Here is a 24,711-nt window from a genome sequence, read left to right on the forward strand (position 1 = left end):
ATCGACCGGAAGGTGAAGAACGGCAAAAATGGATGCTCCGTCAGTGAAAAAGATCACAAGCGCGTAGTTAAGCAGTTTAGACGTGATCCGAGAAGTTCGGTCCGGGATGTCGCCAATAAGCTGAATTTGTCAAGTTCATTCGTCCAGCGAACCAAGCAGCGGGAGGGCCTGCGTACATACAAGGTTCAGAAGGCTCCTAACCGCGACGAAAGGCAAAACATGGTGGGGAAGACGCGAGCCCGGAAGCTGTACACCGAAATGCTGACGAAGCCGCATTGCCTGGTAATGGACGACGAAACCTACGTCAAAGCGGACTTTCGTCAGCTGCCGGGCCTGTTGTTCTTCTCCGCAGAGGACAAATTCAGCGTTCCGGAGGAGATTCGCAAGCAGAAACTATCCAAGTTTGCCAAAAAGTACATGGTGTGGCAAGCGATCTGCTCTTGCGGAAAGCGGAGCGCCCCCTTCGTGATGACCGGCACGGTAAACGGGCAGCTTTACCTTAAGGAGTGCCTACAGAAGCGTTTACTACCACTATTGAAGCAGCACGAGGGCCCGACCATCTTCTGGCCGGATCTCGCTTCGTGCCACTATTCAAAGGACGTGTTGGAGTGGTACGAAGCCAACGGGGTCACCTTCGTGCCAAAGGAAATGAACCCGCCCAACGCGCCGGAGCTTCGCCCAATAGAGAAATATTGGGCGATTATGAAGCAGGCCCTCCGGAAGAACCCAAAAGTTGTCAAATTGGAGGCGGACTTCAAAAGAAAATGGATTTCTGTTCAAAAAAAACTACAACCTGTCGTTGTACAGAACCTTATGGACGGGGTAAAGAGGAAGGTGCGAGCATACGGGCTTGGGTTCGAAGTATGAATAAAAAGAAAATGCCAAAAGTTGTTTAATAGTTTTTATTTTACTGTCTAAAATTTTCAAAAGGATCGGTCTACTGGGCGAATTTCTACAGCGTTTTTTCCGTGATGCAATTTGATGTGACACACCCTTTAATCAAGGTGGGATATACGAAACGAGATGAAGTTTGGGTTCGACACCTATTGATGGAGACCGGTCATCTGAACCGCATCTCTACGTGCACTTTGCTTCTCCAGCGACATGAAAGGGATACTTTCTTGAAGAGTCTTGTCTCTGGAGACGAGACTTGGATTTACCAAAATGTGCATCGAAAACACACTTGTTCTGAAGAAAATAGACCTTCAACTGTGGTGAAGCCTGCACTTCATCTGAAGTAGGTTTTTTTGTAAATTTTGTGGGACTGGAAAGGTGTAATGTACTACGAGTTCCTTCCGATGATACGATGAATGCTGACAATTATTGCATCCAACTGGATCAATTGAAAAGAGGCGTCGTTTTCCATCATTACAACGCAAGACCGCATGTTGCGTTGGCCGTAAGGCAAAAATTACTAGTTTAATTTGGATATTCAACCTCATCCTCCATGTCCATCGACATTGCTCCACCCGATTATTACTTGTTCCTTTCTTTTAAAAATTCAGGTAAATGGTGAATGAATGCTTTTTCAATAAGCTTCAACAATTTTGGAAAGAGGGCATAATGAGGCTTCCTGAGAGATGTTAGAGTTATAGAACAGAACGGTTCATGTATAACATAATGGATCCATCTTAAACAACAAATATCGTGTATTTTGCATTAAAAAAGGAAAAAACTTATTAAATAACCTTTTTTGGCTTGCGTGTCCCGTTTTCAAGCATGATCTAATTGGTCAGCCTAATCATGACCGATGCGATTGCAAATAGTTCACTCGCATTGAAAGCTGTCCGAATGCAAATAGATACCATGAACGTGTCCCAAGTTAAAGCACTAATCAGGGCCTATTGTATTATTCGCTTGCTGCACAGTTGGTTTCTTCAAGGATCGATTTTTGACGTGGGACTACGTCTAACCGAAGTATATGAAGGGTAAAATGAAAACCTAAGCACAGAACATGTAGGAAATAATTAAAAATTCCAGATGCTTATAACTCGGACATTTCTTACTGAATCGGAAAGATGCTTGCATCAATTGATACGGAATATTTCTACGCTTCTATCGCAATTAATAAAATGTTATTTTATTAATTGCGATTAGTTTGTGTTTCCCCAACACAGACTTCAGAACCAAGGTGTCTGGGGAATTTGGCATTGCAAATTCATGCAAGTTGGGGACATTTTTGTTCCGACCGAAAAGTGTTCGTCAAACACAGACTTCAAAACCAAGATGTTATCATACCAAACGTAAAAGTACTGTCATTAAATTTACTGCCAATGAAGAACATAATCTATCACAATGCATGAATTGACCTCACATGGCATTATACAATCTTTTTGACGTAGTATTACGTCTTTCGGGAACATATTGGGGTACAAAATGAAAATAGAAAATTGAGCACATGGTGAAAATTGTCCAATTTCAAACGCTTATTTCTCAATCATTTCATGATGGATTGATGAAATTTTTACGTCAATCGATTTCGTCACTCCATAACAATTTTTTATATTGATGAAAATAATATATGTCAGGAAACTAACTATCGAACAATCGAAAAATCTCAACCCTTATCCTAACGGAAATACCCACATCTGATTGGTCGAAATTGACGACACATGCGGCGGGTTCCTAACAGAGACATCAAAACCAAGCTGCCCGGGGGAAATCGGCATTGCAAATATATAAAAGTCGGGGGCATTTTAATATTGCAAGTAAGGTGAGTGATACAATTAATTCTAGCAAATAAAATTTAAATTTGGAACTTCAATGTTGGTTGCTTCGTGAAATTTCATATCAATGACCGATCATGTATTATGAAAAATTAATACAAGTGTAAGTGTAAAATTGTATATGGTAGCAGTTGTGTTAAAAATGACTTGATATATGGAACGATTTATTTCAATTTTCATAAATAAAAACCAAGGTGTGTTCCCGCTCAAGAACGGGTCGTTTGGTTTAAGCTGTCTGTTTTGTTGTGTTCATTTTCACCCAAGGAAAGTTTATACGGTGAGGAAAATTGAAAAAATAGAGAAATATTAGAAAACGTGATTGCTGTACATATAGTATTAGGTGTTGTTAGTCCAATTGAAATTCGCATTGGGTTGTATAAACACTCAGAAAGTAAAAATTATAAAAGAAAATTACTTTTTCCATTTCAAATATATTTTCTCTATATTAAAGTAACATGTTATCACTGATGAGAAAAATTGATAATTGTGTTTGGTATTGGTAATTATCTTATATTACATTGGTGAGTTTTTTATTTAATCCATACACAACACAGGAAGCATCTCGTCTAGGATCATAGGGGGCGGTTTTCATCATATCTCGTCCCACTTCGGTATCTTTTATCTGATACGCACCATTCAACGACTGTTTACCATCCCTCTATCATCATTGCTCGGTAAACACTGGTGGAGTGAACAAACAATGCCCAACAACCAAACAAAACGGCCCTTTTCAGGAGGCCACCAAATCATTATCAAAGAGTTTAACGATGTAATTCTTCAAACATATTCAAAATTAACAGATAGCCTAACGGAATCCTACGTCAACTATGCGGTCGTGTCTCGGACACAACCCTCCTGTGACTTTTTACCCACAAAGCAAATATGTTGAATTCAATTGAATTCGGAAATTGTTTCATTCAATCAAAAATTTAATCAATACAAACAAATAATTGGTAAGCTAAGGTAGTCCCACGTCAACCTTGCGGTTACATTATAGATATATCCCACCCATTTTTTTGAGGAATTCTCGTTCGCGAATGATCGGTGCTTGTTTTTCAAATTTTCGCGAAGACAATTTGGAAGCGGAAATCTGCAGATAGATAGATCTTGTGATACAAGATAGACAGATCACCTGAATCGTGGAACAGTTCTCATAATTCAGTCTATTCACAATTCGAAACAATCTCCTAGTGTAGCTCCGCCGGTCGTACAGTTCAAATAGTGATGGACTCTCATGCACGAAACAGCATTTGCTATGACTGCATTCAAAAAATGCATGGTATGGATGTGTGAAAATTAGCCGGGCGGCTCCATCGCGATCGTTTCGGGACGGAACGTTAAGTTGCACCAATAGCGCAGACTCTGGCATTTAAGTCGGCCGGTTTAGTATAGCTCCGCCCGTAGCCAGATCGAGAGATCGAGATCGAAAATCTACCCGGCGCATACATCAAATGTCTGTTTGCTTGAGAGAGAGCGCGAAAGAAAGACTCACGCCCATCATATACTGACCGAGCGGCTCGTTTTCCACTTAACCGACGGTTCGGAGAAACAAGAATGAGCCATCGCCATCATCATCAACTTCATCATGCTTCTTCTTCTGTTTCTCTCTGTGTTTGTGTTTGTGTATCTCTCTCTTAGTCAGTTGAAACCACGCTCGTTAAACGAAAATCTCCCGAAAATACTGTACACTAATTAGGGCAATTAAGTAATTGGTCTACTTAGAATTATTCGCTTACGTGTTTTTGACGTAGGACTACGTCTTTCATTTCTATACCGGGGTGTAAAACCAAAGTTTCGAGAACGAAAGCGTTACGCTGGAGACCGAGATTTTGAGCGTTAATAGCTCTTAAACAACTGAACGAAATGGTATGATAAACACTTCATTTGAAAGATAAAATGTCTACGCGTCATATACTTGTTACTTTTTCATCTAAAAACTTGTTTCAATAGTCTTAAAATTGCTTTCAAAACAGGCTATTGAAATCAAAAATCGGTATATAAGCGAGCGCCGCTCGTAAACCCACTCAGTTATGATTGAACAGCGATTGGAGCATGTTGTCGCTGTTGTTGTGAAGCTAATTTCGTTTATCATGAAAGCGCTGATGAACGGTGTCACCAAGAGCCTGTTTGTGCACCTAAGGCCAAAAGGGAATCCATCAGGAGGAGAGTGATGCCACGGTTCCGCTTGAAACATCGGAGCAGCCGCCACACACACACACATACACGCGCGGAATTCTCGTTGCTATCGTTGCTGAAAAATAATCTGCCAGTTCCCCTGGGAATTGAAAAATACATTCATGCGAAATAGTTTATTTTAATGTTTTCTATCCATATAACACTGCAACCAAATACATTTGGTTTTGTTATTTTTCAATCAATCGCAATTAACAGGAAAGCTTCTGAATATTCCCCATCAGTGGAAATTTTCGTATCCAATATTGGATGCATAACATGAAAAACGGAAAATGTTTCACATCGCGAAAATCAAGTCATTTTCGAGCGATTATTTGTTTTTTACTCATATAATGCTTCGACCAAATACATTTCGTTTTGGATTTTTTCAATCAAGTGCGATCAACGTAAGACCACGTCTTTCGGCAATTTATTAGAGGTGCAATGAATCTTTAGGAATTCCCGCTCTACACGCACTGGCAAACAATGTTTACTCAACAATTTCTCAAACTAGAAATGGGTGTTGTGAGAAAGGATTAGCGAACGCGAAAACGACAAACGGGAGAAAGATACGTTTGGAGGTTGCAGGAAATTGGCAGAAAACTTCTTCATTCTATCATTCAAATAATGTGATTCATACCACATCGTTTTGCCAGAAAGAGATTATTAATGCTCAAAGGAGGAATCGAGTCCTCCGAGGAAATTACCCAGCTCAAATTAGAGTCGACTATCGATTGCGGCATTCGTACACAAATAATTTTATAATGCAGTTTCACCAAAGTGATTTCTTCGGATATATTCACTACATCATGTCATGTATTTCATATTCTTCATAAGGAAATCCATATCCATGGCACCTATCGGTAACGAATTATTATCGAAACCACGATTTTCGCTAAATGCTGCTTTCAGTTCGGCCTGTAAAAAACTTTTCTGCACTCTAATCCATCAAATTTGGAGCCCTGAAAAGGGCCGTTGATTATATGCTAAGCTAATATAGCACGCTCTCCTCGGATACGATGGGCCAGCTGGATGTCCTTGGGCATGTTGTGACGCGTTTTGCATGGATAGCACACAAATTGGTATCTTCGAATAAGCCTCCTGCAGCGTCATAACCGCGGAACTTTGGAAGCGCAAGTCGGTTTTGAAGTCCTGAGCAATTCCACGAACCAAATGCTGCAAAGGTAGCTTGCGGATCAGCAATTCGGTCGATATCTGATAGCGACGAATTTCATGCGAAGTTCCCGGTCGATAGCGATGTGGCTTCTCCACCTATCCTGCTACTGGTGCGCTTATCCGAGCTGACTTCGTGTGCCTTACCACCGAATGACTAACGAGCTGTCTGCGAAAGACTAACGAGCTCGAGTCCTCACGGTGCAAGAGTAGAGTAAGAAATGAACGAAAGCAAAGGAAGCGTCATTTTATAAACCATAAAAGTATAGAATCTTAATCCCACCCTTATTATATTCGTGAGTATACAGTAAGCTTATACAATAAAGAGGGTGGGGTTTACATTCGATTCTTTTATGTTTTATAAAATGACACTTCCCTTGCTTTCGTTCATTTCTTACTCTACTCTCGCACCGTGAGGACTCGTTTCATCGGGACTAAGCAGACAGCTCGTTAGTCTTTCGGTGGTAAGGCACCACGAAAGCAGCTCGGATAAGCGCATCAGCCGCAGGAAGCGTGAAGAAGCCACATCGCTATCGACCGGGAACTTCGCATGGAATTCGTCGCTATCAGAAGTCGACCGAATTGCTGATCCGCAAGCTACCTTTGCAGCATTTGGTTCGTGGAATTGCTCAGGACTTCAAAACCGACTTGCGCTTCCAAAGTTCCGCGGTTATGACGCTGCAGGAGGCTTATTAGAAGATACCAATTTGTGTGCTATACATGCAAAACGCGTCACATCATGCCCAAAGACATCCAACTGGCCCATCGTATCCTAGGAGAGCGTGCTATATTAGCTTAGCATATAATCAACAGCCCTTTTCAGGGCTCCAAATTTGATGGATTAGAGTTCAGAAAAGTTTTTTACAGGCCGAACTGAAAGGAGCATTTAGCGTGGTGTCGATGATAATTCGATACCGATAGGTGCCATGGATATGCATTTCATAATGAAAAATATGAAATATATGACATGATGTAGTGAATATATCCCCATATCGAAGAAATCACTTTGATGAAACTGTTTACCGTTTGTCGTTTTTAATTGTTGGGAAAGGGCATTATTTCTGCTGACTAAATTCCAAGAAAAAATCCATTCCTTCTTTAAGCGTGATTCATTCTGCTTCGGATCAACGGAACAGTATGATAATCATTTCATACAAAAGATAAAATGTCCAAGAGTTATATGATTGCTATTTATTGAGTCGAAAAATTGTTTCAATAGCTTAACACTACAGACTTTTTTTCTCCGTACTGATTAAGAAGCCGACCGAACTATCGGTCGACAAGTCAGTCTGCAGTCGGCGGGGGCTCTTAATTTCGTTTTTGCAGGCCGAACCGAAAAAATTTCAGTCGAGTTAACTCTTTTTTACAGTAATGCTTTTGAATCCGGACACTTTGCATTACATTCAATATCATACCACAGCCATAACATTTTTTTCATGTTGAATTTATGCGATTAATAGTTGCTAATATAGTTACTGATAGTTTCTTGATAGTTACTTATCAATCGCATTAATTCAACATGCAGAAAATGTTGTGGCTGCGGTAATACCATACTGTAAATAAATGTAACGCAAAGTGTCCGGATTCAAATACATTACTGTATACTTACTTCGATGTTATTCGTTTCTCTCTCAGGGTAGGCAACGAATATAATAAGGGTGGGGTTTAGATTCTATACTTTTATGGTTTATAAAATGACGCTTCCTTTGCTTTCGTTCATTTCTTACTCTACTCTCGCACCGTGACGACTCGTTTGTTTGGGACCAAGCAGATAGCTAGTTAGTCTTTCAGTTGTAAGGCACACGAAAGCAGCTCGGATAAGCGCACCAGCCGCAGGATAGGTGAAGAAGCCACATCGCTATTGACCGGGAACTTTGCGTGAAATTCATCGCTATCGGAAGTCGACCAAATTGCTGATCCGATGATCCGATTAGAGTTTAGAAAAGTTTTTTGCAGGCCAAACTGAAACGAGAATTTTCGTTTGGATGCCATACAGCATCGAGAAAATTCCGGAAAGATCTAATTGTTGCTGAAAAATAATCTGCCAGTTCCCTGGGAATTGAAGAATACATCCATGCGAAAGAGTTTATTTTAATGTTTTCTAATTATATGGCGAAAACAGCGACCAACTACATTTGATTTCGTAATTTTTCAATCAAGTGTAATTAGCTGGAAAGCTTCTGAAGATTATTCTTTCCCATCAGTAGGATATTTTCGTATCCAATATTGGATGCATAACATGAAAAACGGAAAATGTTTCGTATCGCGAAAATTATATAATTTTCGATCGATTATTGCTCAGTCGCCGAAATTTTCATACTCAGAGAGTTCATTCTCCTCTAGTTTGTCTTCCAAATTGCCATCGTAAACCACACCTTCTCTCGATTCAATCACGCACGAAAAGCATACTGAAATGATATTCTGGTGGTGAAACCGATTCATTTTTCGTGAGGCGTCGTGCACAAATTACGTAACGCGATAAGGGGGGAGGGGGTAGATGTTGCGTTACTTTCTGTTTATTAGAGATAGGAAATTGCGTTACGAAAGGGGGGGGGGGAGAGGTGGTTCAAAATTCGGATTTTTAGCGTTACGTAATTTGTGCACGACACCTGAGGACATCGACAAGACAACATCGTTACTGAACGAGCTGAACGGCGAGGGATCGAGGGATTCATTACCTGGCCTGACCTGACCTGAAATGCAATCAGTTTGTTTTAACTGTGAGGGAGCGCAGAAAAGCCGATGCTGATACTCTCGTGACCAAGAGAGTATCAGCATCGAAATACGGTTCCTCGGGAAGACATAGAAGCAGCCGCCACACACACACATACACGCGCGCAACTCTTTTCGTTTGCTGGTTATCGAGAGGAAACCTGGAAAGAAATGATCGTTGCTGAAAAATAATCTGCCAGTTCCCCTTGGAATTGAAAATTACATTCAAGCGAGTTTATTTTAATGTTTTCTATCCATATAATACTGCGACCACATACATTTGGTTTTGTGATTTGTCAATCAAGTGCAGTTAGCAGGAAAGCTTCTGAAGATTATTCTTCAGAACAAGGTTTTTTGTATCCAATATTGGATGCATAAAACCTTGAGTCTCCAACGTAACACTCTCGTTTTTGAAGTCACCCAAATATTTATTTATTCATTCATTCAGGATGGATTTAGATTCAACTTCAAACAAATGATCTCTAAATCAACGATAGTCCTACGTCACCCTTGCGGTTATACCATAGATATAACCCACTTCCTGTTTTTTCTCTGTCTTTTGTTTGTCGTCTCACTGTCGACCGGTTGCGCTGTATCCAATGTGGGAAATCGTCATCTTGTTGGGGTTTCACTCTGATTCACTTCCACGCAGTTATCAATAATCGTTCGTATCACTAATCACGTTCGTACACAATCATTACACAATTGAGCCATAAAATGCTTTCGCAGCAAAGAGAAAAAAAACACAATAAATATTCCGTTCGCGAAATTATTATTCCTCTTCACACCACAAGCCGAGAGGGTGGAATAACATATAACCGTAATCAATAGCCACTGCTAAAACTCGACACAGCAGCAATTACTCTCTACTTTCTGTTGGCTAAATAATAAAATGTCACAGAGCATCATAAAACGCGGGCAGCACCACACACACTCTCCATTCACCGTTAGCTCGTTCGATACTGACCGAGGGTCTGTTTTGTTTCGATCCAAGCCGCGCGTTGATGCAGATGATGATGATAATCGACACACAACAGTACACCAGATATTATCCAATTTATCATAAAATCACCAACTCTGAGAGCGCGACAAACGATGTGAAAACTTATGCTCTGCCTCACGCTACTGTTTGTTCGGTCGTTCGCTCGTTCTGTTGCTTCGTCCTCCCACTCTGCCTGATCGGTTTCAACTGTATCTACCAAACAGCGAAACCGCGCCGGGTTCTGTCTCACTCACAGATCACTCAAAAAGTACCGTCGAAAAACATCATCAGCGTCGTCGTCGTCGTCACCATCGCCATCATCAAGCAGCGCACCGCCGCGCACGTTATCGAAAATCGTGTGAGGAAATGTAAGAAATAACCGTATATACTATACTAAATCAACGTTCGCGCTCTCCTTATGTCCTCCCCCACACACCCAACCCAACCTAAACCCCACCTCATAGTCCTCATAGCGCACTCCTTTGAAAACACTCGTTAACTATGCTGATGATGTGCGCCCCCTTCTGTCACTGTCAAGTAATAGCAACAATATCAGCACCATCACTAATAGCATCAGCAGCAATAATAAGCAATAATAATATCTATATCAATGGATGATGACGATAAACGCTCTCCGCCTGCTGTTCGCTGCCGACATTGATTTGGGGGGTGAGAGCTCACACATTGCTGATCGCAATAGTGGCGTATATGGCTAAACTTGAATAGATTTCTTTACTTTATAGATTTCTTGCTTTTCTTTTCAAAAAGTATTACTCCGGCAGGATACATTAGAGTAGTGCGGGGCAAAAGTGTGCATTGGCCTTTTTGAAGCAAACGAGCATGAAAATTCGACAACAGTGGATTCGTTTGATATATTACTACACCAGCAGCTCACACATATAAACAAGATACATTTCATCAAAGTGACAAAAAATTATGAGGTAAAAAGAATTTTGCGATGTTTTGATCTAATTTTCGCAGCTTTGGAGATGGCGATTTACTTACCTAAAATATCTGGAAAGTTCGAAACTACACTGTCAAGGAAATCTCCATTCTATAGTAGATGAAAGTGCGTATTCGTTTTTATGAAAATGTTCAAGACCTTTTTTAAAAAATTCGATAAATTCAAGCATTACTTGTAAAAGTACGCACTAGCGTTTTACTCTGAAAAAATTTTTCAAAAGTTTTCAACAAAATTTTTAACGGTACCCACAAGAAGAATACTGATTTGAATAAATGCACAGAAATGCTCAAATGGCCCGACAGAGGCTTCGGGAGGTAGTCTCGAAGCGTCGGATTGCGGCAGACCTCGGTATTTCTGAATCAGCTCTGAGGAAGAGGCTCATATCAGTAAGTGATCTATGATTTGAATCTTCTTTTATTGACATTTTCACTTCTGCTGGGATGTGTCAGCGAGCACCTAGGGCGATTCAGGTATTTACGAGTGAGCAGTCTGAGGATATGGCGGACCACTGCAGAGCACTGGCTTTCTAGGGTATGACTCTCAAAGATTTACGGCGTCTGGCGTTTGATTTTGCGGAAGCCAACAACCTCCAGCACGAATTCAACCAAGTTGCAAAACTGGCAGGAAGAGATTGGGATTCTAGCTTCATGAGGAACCATCGTCTGTCTCTTCAAACCCCACAACAGCGCAACGAAGCCACAGCGCTCCAAGGCACAGCATCGGAATCCTCAGAACCGAAATCCAAGATGAGGAAGAAACATAAACAATTGCTTAGAAATAATTCAAAATGAAGTTCAAATGAAAAATGTTTTTATTTTCACCATGCATTCAATTCAATAACGGTTATGTTTCGTTTATGTGTATGTTTTCACAATGAACTTCAAATAAATCAAGTGAAGGTAACTATGTAGTTATAAACTTGATCTATACAAATAAAAATGATTTGGTGTCCGTTCCTCACGATTTAACTCAAGATCGGAACAACGGATTTAACACGTTAAGCCCCGATTTTTTCTTGCTGCGCTTTCCATTCAGTGAGCATCAAGAGCGTTTGTACAATATCAGTGTCGGTCCCAGCTTCCAAAAATACGTATTGTATGAATAGGAAAAAGTCAGTAATTCGACTAGGAAGTAGTCATATTTTGTAAAACATCCGAAAACAAACCGTATATATTTTTATTTTATTATTTTATAATTGTCAGTCCCAGTCAGTCAGCACTTTCCTACCAAAAACTCAACGTCGGCCCCTATGGACCGACGCTGGGCAGAACGTGTTAAACAGTCAGTATGAGGATTGATGCGTCTTGGTCTGCGTCAGGTTTATATGTCAAAAAGAAATTATATACCGCGAGTATAGTTACATAAAAATAATTTCTATGGGAACTTGAGTGTTCGAAATTATTTATATCAATATATCAATTGTGAATGGGACGAAGTTCACCGGGTCAGCTAGTTCGTTAATAAAAACCAATTCTGTTTCAAATGTTGGACATTTTCTGATATCTTATATTGTCAGTCTCCTCCCTCCCAAAAAAATCCACGTTGTATGTTCGACCATAACAACCACTCTTCTCCACCCATAAAAGACCATAGAACACCCCCCTCCTGCCTACTGGACACTACACACTACACCTACACTCTCTTCTGGTCCGCTTCTGATGATAAAGTATTTATTTTTGGTATAAGTTATCTCAGAACTTCAATTCAACAAGTGCACACTTTTGCCCTGTACGGTGTGCACCTTTGCCCCCACTATGGGGCAAAGTCTTTTTGTCTTTTTGTATTAAAATAGGTATTTGTCCAATTACAAACACAACTCGAGAAATGCTTGTACTACGTTTCGAAGGTAATATATATAGTAACAATTTGGTAAGCAAACGGAATTTTATCTGCTTTTATTTCAAGAGTTATTAGATGGCAACAGTTAGGTGCGCACCTTTGCCCCGCATTACTCTATGTTGTGAATCGGGTATGTTCAATTTCTATAACCTACAGTATCGGACATAAAAAATGCAACAGTCATTCGAATAATTTTCCTTTGTAAATTGTAAATCCTACATTACCTATTTTGACAAAACTTTAATACTCATTGATACTTTCATTGTGCATCTGATAACGCAATGAACTGTTAAAATAAAGGAGGACACAAAAAGCGCACCAGTGTCAATTTTCATTTCGTAATCGGTTAAGAATGTAATTTTTCGTTGTTGTTATAAAATCCATAAGTACCTGTGATGGAGAAATAATTGAGCACCGATGCTCGCAATGCTGTCCTCAGGGCGAAACGTTCTGGAAAAACAAACCGTTAGGTTGCAGAACAGTTTGGTGTTAACCACAGTAGGAAGAATTTATGAGAAGTTTTTGGACTGCAAATCGATAGAGAGGGAGAGGGTAGATCAATGATTCGGGTCATCATAAATGACCCACGGAAGACTGCAACAGACGTTACTCGATATGCTGCAGAGCATTTGCAGCTCAACCTATGTTCCGGACTGTTCGACGCCTTCTCTGTGAGGTGAATCTTTTTGCTTGTCGACCCGCAAAGAAGCCACTGACATCCATCATGAGTCGGAAGACTCGATTGAATTTTGCCAGACGATTCCAACATTGGTCAAAGCCCAATTTGGGAGAAGGTACTGTGGTCTGATGAAAGTAAATTTAATTTATTTTTTAATATTATTTATTACAGATACGTTCGAAGACCACATGGACAACGATATAATCCAGGTTTCATCAGTCAAACATTACGGTGGAAGTGTCATGATCTGGGGTAAATTTTCATATATATGATTAACACATGATTACAATTTATTTAGGTCGTTTTGGTGTCGGTGTCGGTCCAATACGTCGAATTCAAGGCATCATGACTACGCTTGTGTACAAGGAACTGTTAGAGACCCCAGTGCTTCCATACATCATTGAACACATGCCACAAGGATGGGCTATTCAGCAAGACAACAACCCCAAAAAATACGTCAAAGTTGAAAAAATCATTGTTATCAAAGGTGAATGGGTCCGTTTCGAAGTGACCATCACAATTATCGGTCCTAAATCCGATTGAACATTCGTGGGAGGAGCTTGAACGATGTTCGATCGTATAAGAATCCAGAAAATCTTATGGCGGGAATCGAGCAAGAATGATCCACAATGCTAATCGGTCGTCTCATTGCTTTGGTCGACTCAATACCAGCTCGATGTGCTGCAGTTATTGCATCAAATAGTGCATTTTTTGCCAGCCCGACTTTTGAAAAGGATGGGTTTTGCTTCTCCTACTCAAACACATGGTTGTATTAGTACAATTTTCTGCGTCGCTAAATTAGCCAGCCATCAAACAGCAAAAGATCAATCGAGATTTGGTTTCAAGTAGTAGTACAAATGGAAACAGCCATATAGCTTGATGCATTTTTTATGTCCGATACTGTATTTAAATGTTTTGTTTTGAATCGCAATACCGTTCTGAATCATATTTCGGGCGCTTAAGGCATATGATGCAGATTTAAACTTTATGCACAGGTATTATTGGTTGATATTTTTAATAAATTAGTTCAATATGCTTCAAGCTTTCTACTTTGGTACCTATTTGATTGAAAACATAAAAAATTCATCGAATAAAATGCTTTTCAAATGAAGCGAATAAGAATCAAACTTCGGACACTAAATCAAATTTCGGACAGATTGAATTCAAATTTCGGACACTGTATTTTGTAATTTTTTGGACGAAACGAAACACTTACCAAGCAATCACAGTAAACTGTTAATGATGATGAGAACTGATGAAACACGGGAGAAATTTAAATATTTATGAACGGGTAAATTCTACGTGCTCACGCTAAGGAAACGCCAAACACAAACGATAATGAGTAGTGTTGTAAGATTTCTGCCGATTATGTTATATTTCAAATGTAACTCTCATGTGAAATGATAGTGAAACCAAGGGATTACTCTAAAGAAGCCAGTGTGATATTAATTTGATAGTTATATCATCAGTGCAATAAGCATTTCAAGATATTTGTACAAAGTGTCCGAAATATGATGTTGTCCGAAATATGATTCAGAACGGTATGTTCTCATACATGAAATGAAGAGTTTTCTGTACTGATACAACGATTGAATATTTCTATACTCTGAATTCGTAATGCAATTTATTATTCACATTTGAAAGAGCTATCAACAACTGATATCGAGACATTAAAATTCAAGATACGACCGCATTTCTGACGTAAGATTAAGAACTTTTTATATTCCGTTCGATTATTTTTCACTTTGGATGTTCTCTGAGAATAAGATGAAATTTCAAAATAACATCGCGAGAACAATAAAGAAAGTGATTATATATCACATTGCCCCCTTGCAACTTGGCGTATGATTCGCAAATCACTAACATGAAATAGAACTCATCCCATACCGAACACACCATTGCAAACTGAACATACAATGATTCTTCTACGAAAATTGAGGCGAAAGCAAATATTGCTATCCAAGCTTCTTCCGTCTGCATCTGTTACTAAGGCGAGTAAATGGATGCGGATCCGCTAGGCAATTGATCGTTGATTCGCTCTCAGAATCCTTTATTGGCAATGTTCTAGATGACATACACGGATAAAAACGAATGACATTCAAAATTTTAACATCTATAGTATACAGCAAAAATGACTGAGACAGAGGTACACGAGCGAACAGACGGCTCTCTGCCTCCTCGAAGCGATGTCGCAACCAAGCAACATTCATTATAATTTATCACGGCGAACAAATTTAGATGATTAATATACCAAATTTCGAATAATTCAAACTAATAGAGCAACCAAGCACAATGTAGAATCTAAATAAGGCAGGTAGCTGGATAAAATGTACATAGTCAAAACATGTTTATGTTGATGAATGGCTTCAAATGATTATCCAAAAGTAGAAGGGCCAATATCTAGGGGGCACGGACGAAAGCTTGAAGTAGGACTGTGACCGTTTTGTTTTTGAATTGTATCTGAGAACAATTGTACAATTTATTTCAAATTCGAATAGCTTTTTCTTCTAATTTGATCACGCAAATCGGTTTAGTCTTCCGTGAGCTATAATTGATGAAAACGATTTGGTAGGTGTTCGATGATCTTCTTCTTGCTCCTAAATTCTAGGTGCCAACCGTCGAGGCCAAAAACGATTTTCAGCGACGAAAACCTACTGTTTTCTATATTCACTAATTTTGGCGTTATGAACAATACCTGATCAGAATTTTTCTCCAAAATTTTGTTCAAGAAAAATAAATAAACTCGGTTGTCAATAAAGTGAGTATTTATTCGCAAGAATAATCGTGATGCAAACATTTTCATCACTGTTTCTGAGACTGGTTTTTGCGCTCTGTTACATCGACAGGTTTGTTGAGATTCATTTATTTCATGGGAGTGGATAACTGGATAAACTCAAGGAAATGGTTCGCATATTGCATGACATAAGGCGTTTATGGTTATCATAATTCATTATCTCTGTCGAGTCAGATGCGCTGAGAAAAAGATTGCCATGTATATCAATAAGTACGCAGGTTAGTTTTGGTAGATTGCGACACTTTTGAGGAATCCATTCAATCTATGCATGGTTTATCAGTTACATTCAGCATGCTTCAACTGCGCAGAATATTGAAGAGGGTTTTTGTATCAATCAAAAAGCACTGTATAATATACGGTGAATAGTATACATACACTTGGATTGATATTCCAACTTGTAAATGAAGTTTGCCTGTATCGTTGTAAATTTAAAAGTGAGTTCCAATTGGAGCTGCAGAGCCTAGGTTACATGAAAGGCATGGAGTGACTACAATTAGGTTTGAACTAAAACAAGCAAATTAATATCTAGTAAATGGTAGTTTAGTAAAACGTATTATTACCCCTAAACTCACCACAAGTACGGATTGAGGATATAAGCTGTGTTGTCAAGTATTATTTTCAAAACTCACTTAGCATGGAACTAACCTCTTAATTGTGAAGCCATTAAGTATTTAAGATACTAGTTTCTGACGACTTCTGCATTGCATTGAATAGTCAGATTCGTTTAATATGGTTCCTACCAGTTGGCGTGGATTATGAGTGTGATAAACGAGAAATACAGACGCCAAATAACTTGCACTAAAATAATAAGTACAGCACGGGCTCGATTATATACAGTCTCCGATTTATTTTCACTTTATATAAACGAATCCTGTATATAATCGAGTCAAAAAAAAACTTTTTTTAAATCGTTTTTAATGAATATATTTTTCGTTTATTGAAAATAAAAGAGTTTAGTTTTTGATTCATCCCCTTAAAGTCAGAACACACCTCTCTCACATAAAATTTTTTTTCCAGAAACTCTCAGAAAGTGATATATGATCATATTTGATGAAGAAAAACTTTTAAGCATATGTTCAAATTTCAACAATGACAGAGTTATAGAACTTTCTTTTTGTTTCCGACTCTGTTGTCTTCATTTGAAAGATGAGAAAACTCAGTATAGCATATAGTAGTGAGCATCTATATCAGTGGGTTCAAATAACTGTTTTGGAAGTGAAAACTTTAATGTTAGTAATTTTTAATGTGTGATTATTTATTTTATCCCAAAAATTCATATTTAACCTTATTGTTTCTACCAATTAAAGTTCTCAAACCAAAATTTGTTCTTTGACACCCAACTTCTATCTTTCTTAGTTTCGCTGCAATATAGATATAAACAAATACTGGTGAAAACTCAAGCAAAATCTTCAAAAATCACGATTTTTACCCCCACTGTACAAATAATAGACGCTTAAATTACACGTTAACGTTCAAAAGTTACATTTTTTCTTGAAACAAGCCATATTTCAAATGAAAAAAAATGGTTTTTCAAACTGTATATAATCGAGTCGAAAATTTTATATAGTCGAATTTTTTCAAACTTGCCAATAAGAAAACAGTCAAGGCATATTACTTGGCATAGAAATTTCGATCTAAGTGCTCATTAACGACAAACATTATAACACGTTTTAGATGGTGAAATTTCCTTAGAATCGTTAGTATCATTGAAGGAGAAGAAAAAGATTATGACAGTTCAATTTCAGAGTCCAAACAGCTTTGGTAGCTTATCATATGCATTGCGGTTGATTTTTATTCTGATAACGTAAAATAAAGAAAAACCAGGATCATTTCACAAAAATCAGGCAAAAATGAGTGCTTCACTGGATATCGGGAATCTATATATATATATATATATATATATATATATATAGATATATATAGATGTATATATATATATATATATATATATATATATATATATATATATATATACATATATACATCATATATATATATATATGTATATATATATATATATATATATATATATATATATATATATATATAGATATATATAGATGTATATATATATATATATATATATATATATATATATATATATATATATACATATATACATCATATATATATATATGTATATATATATATATATATATATATATATATATACAAATGGATTTCGGTCTGTCTGTCTCTCTGATTCGTATGGACTCGGAAACTACTGAACCGATCGACATGAAAAGTGGTTTTTGGGGCCGGGGAAGGTTTTCGTGATAGTTTGAGACCCCTCCCCCCTCTCTAAGGGGAGGACTGCCATACAAATGAAACACAAATTTTTACATTACTCGAGAATTAATCAAGCAAATGCGACCAAATTAGGCATCTGGAGGTTTTAGGGTGCAATAAATGATTCTATGGTGGTTAGATACTCCTCCCCCTTCTCTAAGGGTGGGCTGTTATACAAATGAAAAACAAATTTCTGCACAACTCAAAAATTAATCAAGCAAATGGAGCTAAATTTGGCATGTGAAGATTTTAGGGTGCACGAAACGTTTCTATGGCGAATGGACACTCCTCTCCCCTCTTTTAGGGCGGGCTGTTATACAAATGAAAAACAAATTTCTGCACAACTCGAAAATTAATCAAGCAAATGGAGCTAAATTTGGCATGTGAAGATTTTAGGGTGCACGAAACGTTTCTATGGCGAATGGACACTCCTCTCCCCTCTCTAAGGGGTGAAGAGGGGAGGAGTCTGTCTTTATTCTATCATATTTTCTGTATCAAACATTTATTCCATGTAACGGAGAAACATGTTATTTGCAAGTGGTTGAAAAATCTTGAACGAGAATTGTGTCTGAAAATAATCTGGTATTATATTGATGTGTTTTGGTAGAAGTACTAGGAATTTTTAGTGAAAGGCAAATTCAACGGGGTCGTTTAGAAGATCAATCAATGAACAATTCTGCGATTGGACTCATGAACTTGCGCTTAGTAAGAAAACGTGAATGTTTGAATGTATTCATAACAAAAAACAAATTTTGGGCGAGACGAAGTTTGCCGGGTCAGCTAGTATTTGCATACAATTTCAGATCGACTAAGGATTTTTCCGGGTTAAAGATTTAATTGGCATGCCATGGAATTACTTCGAGGTAATTCAGGTTGACTCGTTTCATCGATGCTGATTCCCTCCTAACAACGTAACTAAGAAAAAAGGCGCTTTATCGGTTATTTCAAGAGATAGAAAAAAACTTTGCTCTACAAAGATGTCTCAAATAATTGGAGCTACAACACTGTCGAACTATGTTTACCTCTATCTATAAAGATAAGAAAGTTATATTTTTTATTTCATCGACAATTTCGGTCACCTTATTTTTGACAACACAAAAACGAGTGCTCTATCATGAGTAACAACTTTGTCTAAGACAGTTTTTGTCTAGAGAATAACGGTCAAGCTCTGAATGCTAATTTCCACTTAAATACATCTCCTGGACCATTGTGCATTGACTACAGAATAAATATCATTACGAAAAAATAAATTCAATGAATGGCGTTTGCATGTAAGTACCCCAAGAAATTATCATTCACTGTTGTGTTTTTGTTTTTCTTGATTCGTTAGTGTTAAAATTACCGAGTATATTTTCAACGCTTCGTTAGAGCACACATACGGATCTCCAACCGAGTCATCCAGTATCGAAATATTTTCATATCCACCCGTCATAATTTATTCATTCAGGATGAGTACAAAGTACATCCACTTTCCTAATCGATCACATCACAATCGCAGCACATGGGCCATTATTGCGGCCGCCTGCCGGCTAGCAATCAACGTGTACCGTGACCAAGTGATGAAGAATGGCAGCGGCAGCGGTACACAGCAGAGAACACACTCAATTAAACCGTACGACGGTCAAATTCACAAAGCTATGCGAGCAAACGAATGAACGAACGAACGAACGAACGAACGATGAGTACACGCGGTGGGTGGTGATGGTGGGTTGGTTGGCATCAGCGGCAGCGGCAGCGGCACAGGACGAACAAGAATAACACGACTTCGAAACTTCAAAAATATAATTGAAATAAACACACCACATTGCAGCGGCAATTTGGTTGGACAGAGAGAGGGAAAGTAGGATCTCTTCTCGCACACTCACTTTAGTTATGTAGGTCTAATAACGATTTCGCTGACGGCAAACACAATAATGTTACTAAGCACTGCCAGGCAGGAGACAACCAGGAGGCAATAATCTTCTCCGTACTTCTCGGTCCACACAGTCCGCCGGGAAAATCCACTCGATGTCAATTTATCGACTATTAACGCCGAATAGCAAGCAAGTGAACTCTGTCTTCTTTCTGCGTGTTTCCGACCAAAAAATCCTGAACGGAGAGCAACCTTTCTTGGCCTGCTTTGAGTTGCTCGGAATGATGTCAATTTACAACTGAAACCATTTGTCTCTGATTTTTGCTCGAATGCTTGACGCTGCTACTCCCGGCTGAGCAGAGCGGAGGGCCAGAGTCAAAGGAGAAACAAACACTCATCACTAACAGTAAAAGTTAATCGACTCCCGCAACAACACAAAACGGCGACACTAATGGAGCGTAGAATTACAAACACATGATTTTATTATTATTATGTGTGTGCTCTCGCTCTGCCCGATTGAATGCCAGCATTTCAGCCGTATCAACAGATACAATTCACGATGAGAATGTAGGAAAACCGGGGGGCTGAGGGCAGGCAAAGGGGTCTGGTGAGTGGATATTTTGTGTGTGTGTATGCACAGGACGGAACAGGAAGGGAAGATCATATTAGCGAGCGCGCGCTCGTTTAAATGGTTTCGTATTTTCCGTCTCATTCCTGCTCACACACATATAGGCCAGCCAGGGCTCGACTGTGCGAAAGGATGTTTTGGATCACACAAAGCACAGAACAATTTGAGTATTAAGCGGTTTGGTGCTTCCTTCCTGTCCCCTTTTTCATTCCTGATCCTGCCGCGTAGAACTCGTGTGCAAGGCAAGCAGCGTTTTCATCATAATAAGTGTGGGTGGGGATGTGTGCGGGGCAACTTGAATGAAAATATGCACGGTAATCACGAAACGTGCGGGAAAGCATAGAATGGTGGAGTGAAGTGGGTGAGGGGAAACGGAGGAAATGTGAACTAGAGGAAACAGTTAGGATAATGAGAAGAAGCGGAGGGGACAGATGCAGACGTAGAGCGAATGAGAGAGCAATACTGAGTACGAGAGCAAAGATGAATGATGAAGAGAAGAGCAAATTGGAAAACCGATTTAATTTGAATGTCTCTACTTATAAACTTGTGGTAGGGCGGTTCTTATTGTCAGGTTTTCAGTAAAATATGATTTTAATGCTAATTTTAATGTTTGGATGAAGATTAGAAACCCCATTAAGCATTTCTAGTGACTTCAAAAGATGATAACATAAGTTCATCACAATTAACACGATGACCCGCAACCGACCTGGGGACCGACAAAGAATTTCCCGTCTGACTTTCCCGTCACGACTTTTCTAAATGTCATTTTCTACTGACAGTAGCAAGTCGTTCCCAGTACTGACATTCTTTAACCCTTTCATTACGGCAGTGTGCTCCGCCGAAGTGCTACCCCTGTACGGAGCACTGCGCCGAAAATCATGCACACCGCGCTGGTGTTCTCGAAGAGCAGTATGAATTTCATGTCGTCTAAAGACGACGCTCGTACACACAGCTCGTCGCGCGGATGTCGTCTATAGACGACACTCGTAACGAAAGGGTTAAACGAAAAGTTCACTGTCGATCTGTTCAATGCCGGGACCAGAGACCGACGCGAAGCTCAACATGTTATTTGTAATATTTATATGAGAGATTATCAATTTATTATTTCGTTGTGATTTGGGAGAACATCTTTACAATGACCTACGATACAATTCTAAACACATATTTCTGCATTATAAATGCGACAACAATGGTTGTCCTTGTGTTGCCTGATAAGGCAATCCATTTCTTCTCCGAGAGGCTTCGAACTTCGAACTTCTTAGAACTCAAGAATTCTTCTTCTTTCTTTTTAATTTAATCGTTCCTAGAGGAAAACTTCGCCGACTTGCGGTATTTTTATTATTTCTTAGTTGAGATTGCTATGCCAGACAATACGCCTTGAATTTATTCTGAGTGGCAAGCTCTAGAATATACGTGCACCAGTGCAGGTCGGAAGAAATTCTTTCAGCCAGAACGGGAATCGAAATGTGACGCTAATTACTCGGTCACGGGAGCACTAAATTCTTAGGTTAACCAAAATACTTCGTACATAAATTACGTAACGCGTGAATGGGTGGGTGGTGGTGTTCGGGGTTTCGTTATTAACTCCATGCTCGGGGTACGTTACGTAAGAAGCGAGTTGGATCCGGAATTCGTATTTTTACCGGTACGCTATATGTGCACGAAACCTAGGAAGTAAAATGTTGTTGGTACCACTGGTAGTGTCTGTAATGTCAATTTTGAGTGCGATCTGTCATGTAGTTTGTTTATAGCGTCATGTGAACCAGTTAACTTTTTTTGCTCTGCGATTTTTGATGTGGATAATTCTATTGGTCAAAGATATTGTGTAATATTATGTGTTGCAAACAAAATTTCTTGTACCGGAACGTTGAAAATGAGAGAAAATTCGTCGCAAAAAGTCAGATTTGTGGAAGGAAAAATGGCACGAATATGATCGAAAAAGCACCAGATATGGCTCCGTGTGATTTTTCCTCATTTCCGAAACTCAAATCACCACCTTGTGTGACCCGTTTTCACAGCATCGAAGATATAAAATCGAATTCGCTGCGTGAACTGAAAGCAGTATTTTCCAAGATCATCTTTTTCCTTCCCGTCGCAGTGTAAATTTTACATACGTTTCGTCGTTAAAAAATATTTTTGAAAATATAAAAATATTTATTCTCACAAATCGTATATATGATATGATGATTTTTCAAAATTGAGTTAATTACACCACTGGATGCAGGGAATAATAATTTATCAACTGTGAAATGACCATGTCATTTGGACAATTGACAACAGCTCCAGAAGAAAAATTCTGTGTAGCAGACTGTAAAAAAACGAAACTGCATTCAAGCAAAGCGAACCATAAACCCACAATATGGCATCGGACGATAGTAATCGTTTTCTCCAGGGAGGCAAATCCGAATCTGTAACAGATTTTTCTGTTTCGGGCAGCTCCTGAAATCAGATGTCGTCGGAATTTGGTAAGTAAGACAGCCAAAGGACTGCCAAGAAGTGTAGAAGCTTGTTAAGAAGCTGGTCTGCATTGTTCAAAATTGCGTTCAACCACAACGAACCAAGTGTGAAGCATTCCTAAATCAATTTATTTTTATTTATTAAGATATTATTTTGTCAAAAACAGCAAAAGTGAGTCAATATGTATACCATTCATGAAATTAGTCCGGAGCCGTGTTATGTGTTGTGTAATGATATTATATTAGGCTGTCAAAAAAGTCCTGCGGTATTTCCGCGAAGTGTCGTTGTAAGCGCGTAGTTCTAGTTGTATTCATTGTATCGAGTCATACTATAGCTTGTTGGAAAGGTATTTTTGCGCGCTATAATATAGTCCTTGGCAGTGTTTTGTTTGGTTAAGTCGTTCGGTAGTGTCGCAAATATGGAGCAAAATAAAGAGAAAATCCGACATATTTTACAGTACTACTATGACAAAGGCAAAAATGCATCTCAAGCTGCCAATAAAATTTGTGCAGTTTATGGACCCGATACAGTTTCCATTTCCACCGCACAACGATGGTTTCAACGTTTTCGTTCTGGTGTAGAGGTCGTCGAAGGTGCGCCACGCTCCGGAAGGCCTGTCGTCGAAAATTGCGACAAAATCGCTGAATTAGCCGAGAAAGACCGGCATAGTAGCAGCCGTAGCATCGGCCAAGAGTTGGGGATAAGTCATCAAACCATTATTAACCATTTGAAGAAGCTTGGATTCACAAAGAAGCTCGATGTATGGGTGCCACACACGTTGACGCAAAAAAACAATCTTTGACCGTATCGACGCATGTGAATCGCTGCTGAATCGCAACAAAATCGACCCGTTTCTGAAGCGGATGGTGACTGGCGATGAAAAGTGGGTCACTTACGACAACGTGAAGCGCAAACGGTCGTGGTCGAAGCCCGCTGAAGCGGCTCAGACAGTGGCCAAGCCCTCATTAACGGCCAGGAAGGTTCTGCTGTGTGTTTGGTGGGATTGTCAAGGAATAATCTATTATGAGCTGCTTCCCTATGGCCAAACGCTCAATTCGGACCTGTACTGCCAACAAATGGACCGCTTGAAGGTAGCACTCATGAAGAAGAGGCCATCTTTGATAAACAGAGGCCGCATTGTCTTCCATCAGGACAACGCCAGGCCACACACTTCTTTGGTGACGCGCCAGAAACTCCAGGAGCTCGGATGGGAGGTTCTTTTGCATCCGCCGTATAGTCCGGACCTTGCACCAAGTGACTACCACCTGTTTTTGTCCATGGCGAACGAGCTAGGTAGTCAGAAGTTAGCCACAAAAGAGGTCTGTGAAAATTGGCTATCCGAGTTTTTTGCCAATAAGGAAGCGAGCTTCCATAACAGGGGTATTATGAAGTTGGCATCTCGTTGGGAACAAGTCATCGAACAAAACGGCGCATATTTGACTTA

General features: G+C 39.2%; 1 protein-coding gene across 5 annotated transcripts in view; it reads right to left on the minus strand.

Annotated features, from left to right (window-relative positions):
• The window catches only part of LOC129763330 (homeobox protein DLL-4), a 117,224-nt gene that overhangs the window by 53,083 nt on the left and 39,430 nt on the right, over positions 1–24,711 (minus strand). Inside the window, exon 1 of one of the 5 annotated variants that reach the window (XM_055762289.1) lies at positions 20,196–20,566. The exons of 1 other annotated variant lie outside the window; for it this stretch is intronic. The gene's annotated coding sequence lies outside the window, so the exon portion shown is untranslated. Of the gene's footprint in view, positions 1–9,750; positions 9,886–10,019; positions 10,117–20,195; positions 20,567–24,711 lie in introns of those variants that run through there. 3 more of the 5 variants (XM_055762292.1, XM_055762291.1, XM_055762290.1) reach the window with 3 other exon arrangements.

The sequence above is a fragment of the Toxorhynchites rutilus genome, chromosome 1 (assembly GCF_029784135.1).
Source record: "Toxorhynchites rutilus septentrionalis strain SRP chromosome 1, ASM2978413v1, whole genome shotgun sequence".
NCBI lineage: Eukaryota > Metazoa > Arthropoda > Insecta > Diptera > Culicidae > Toxorhynchites > Toxorhynchites rutilus.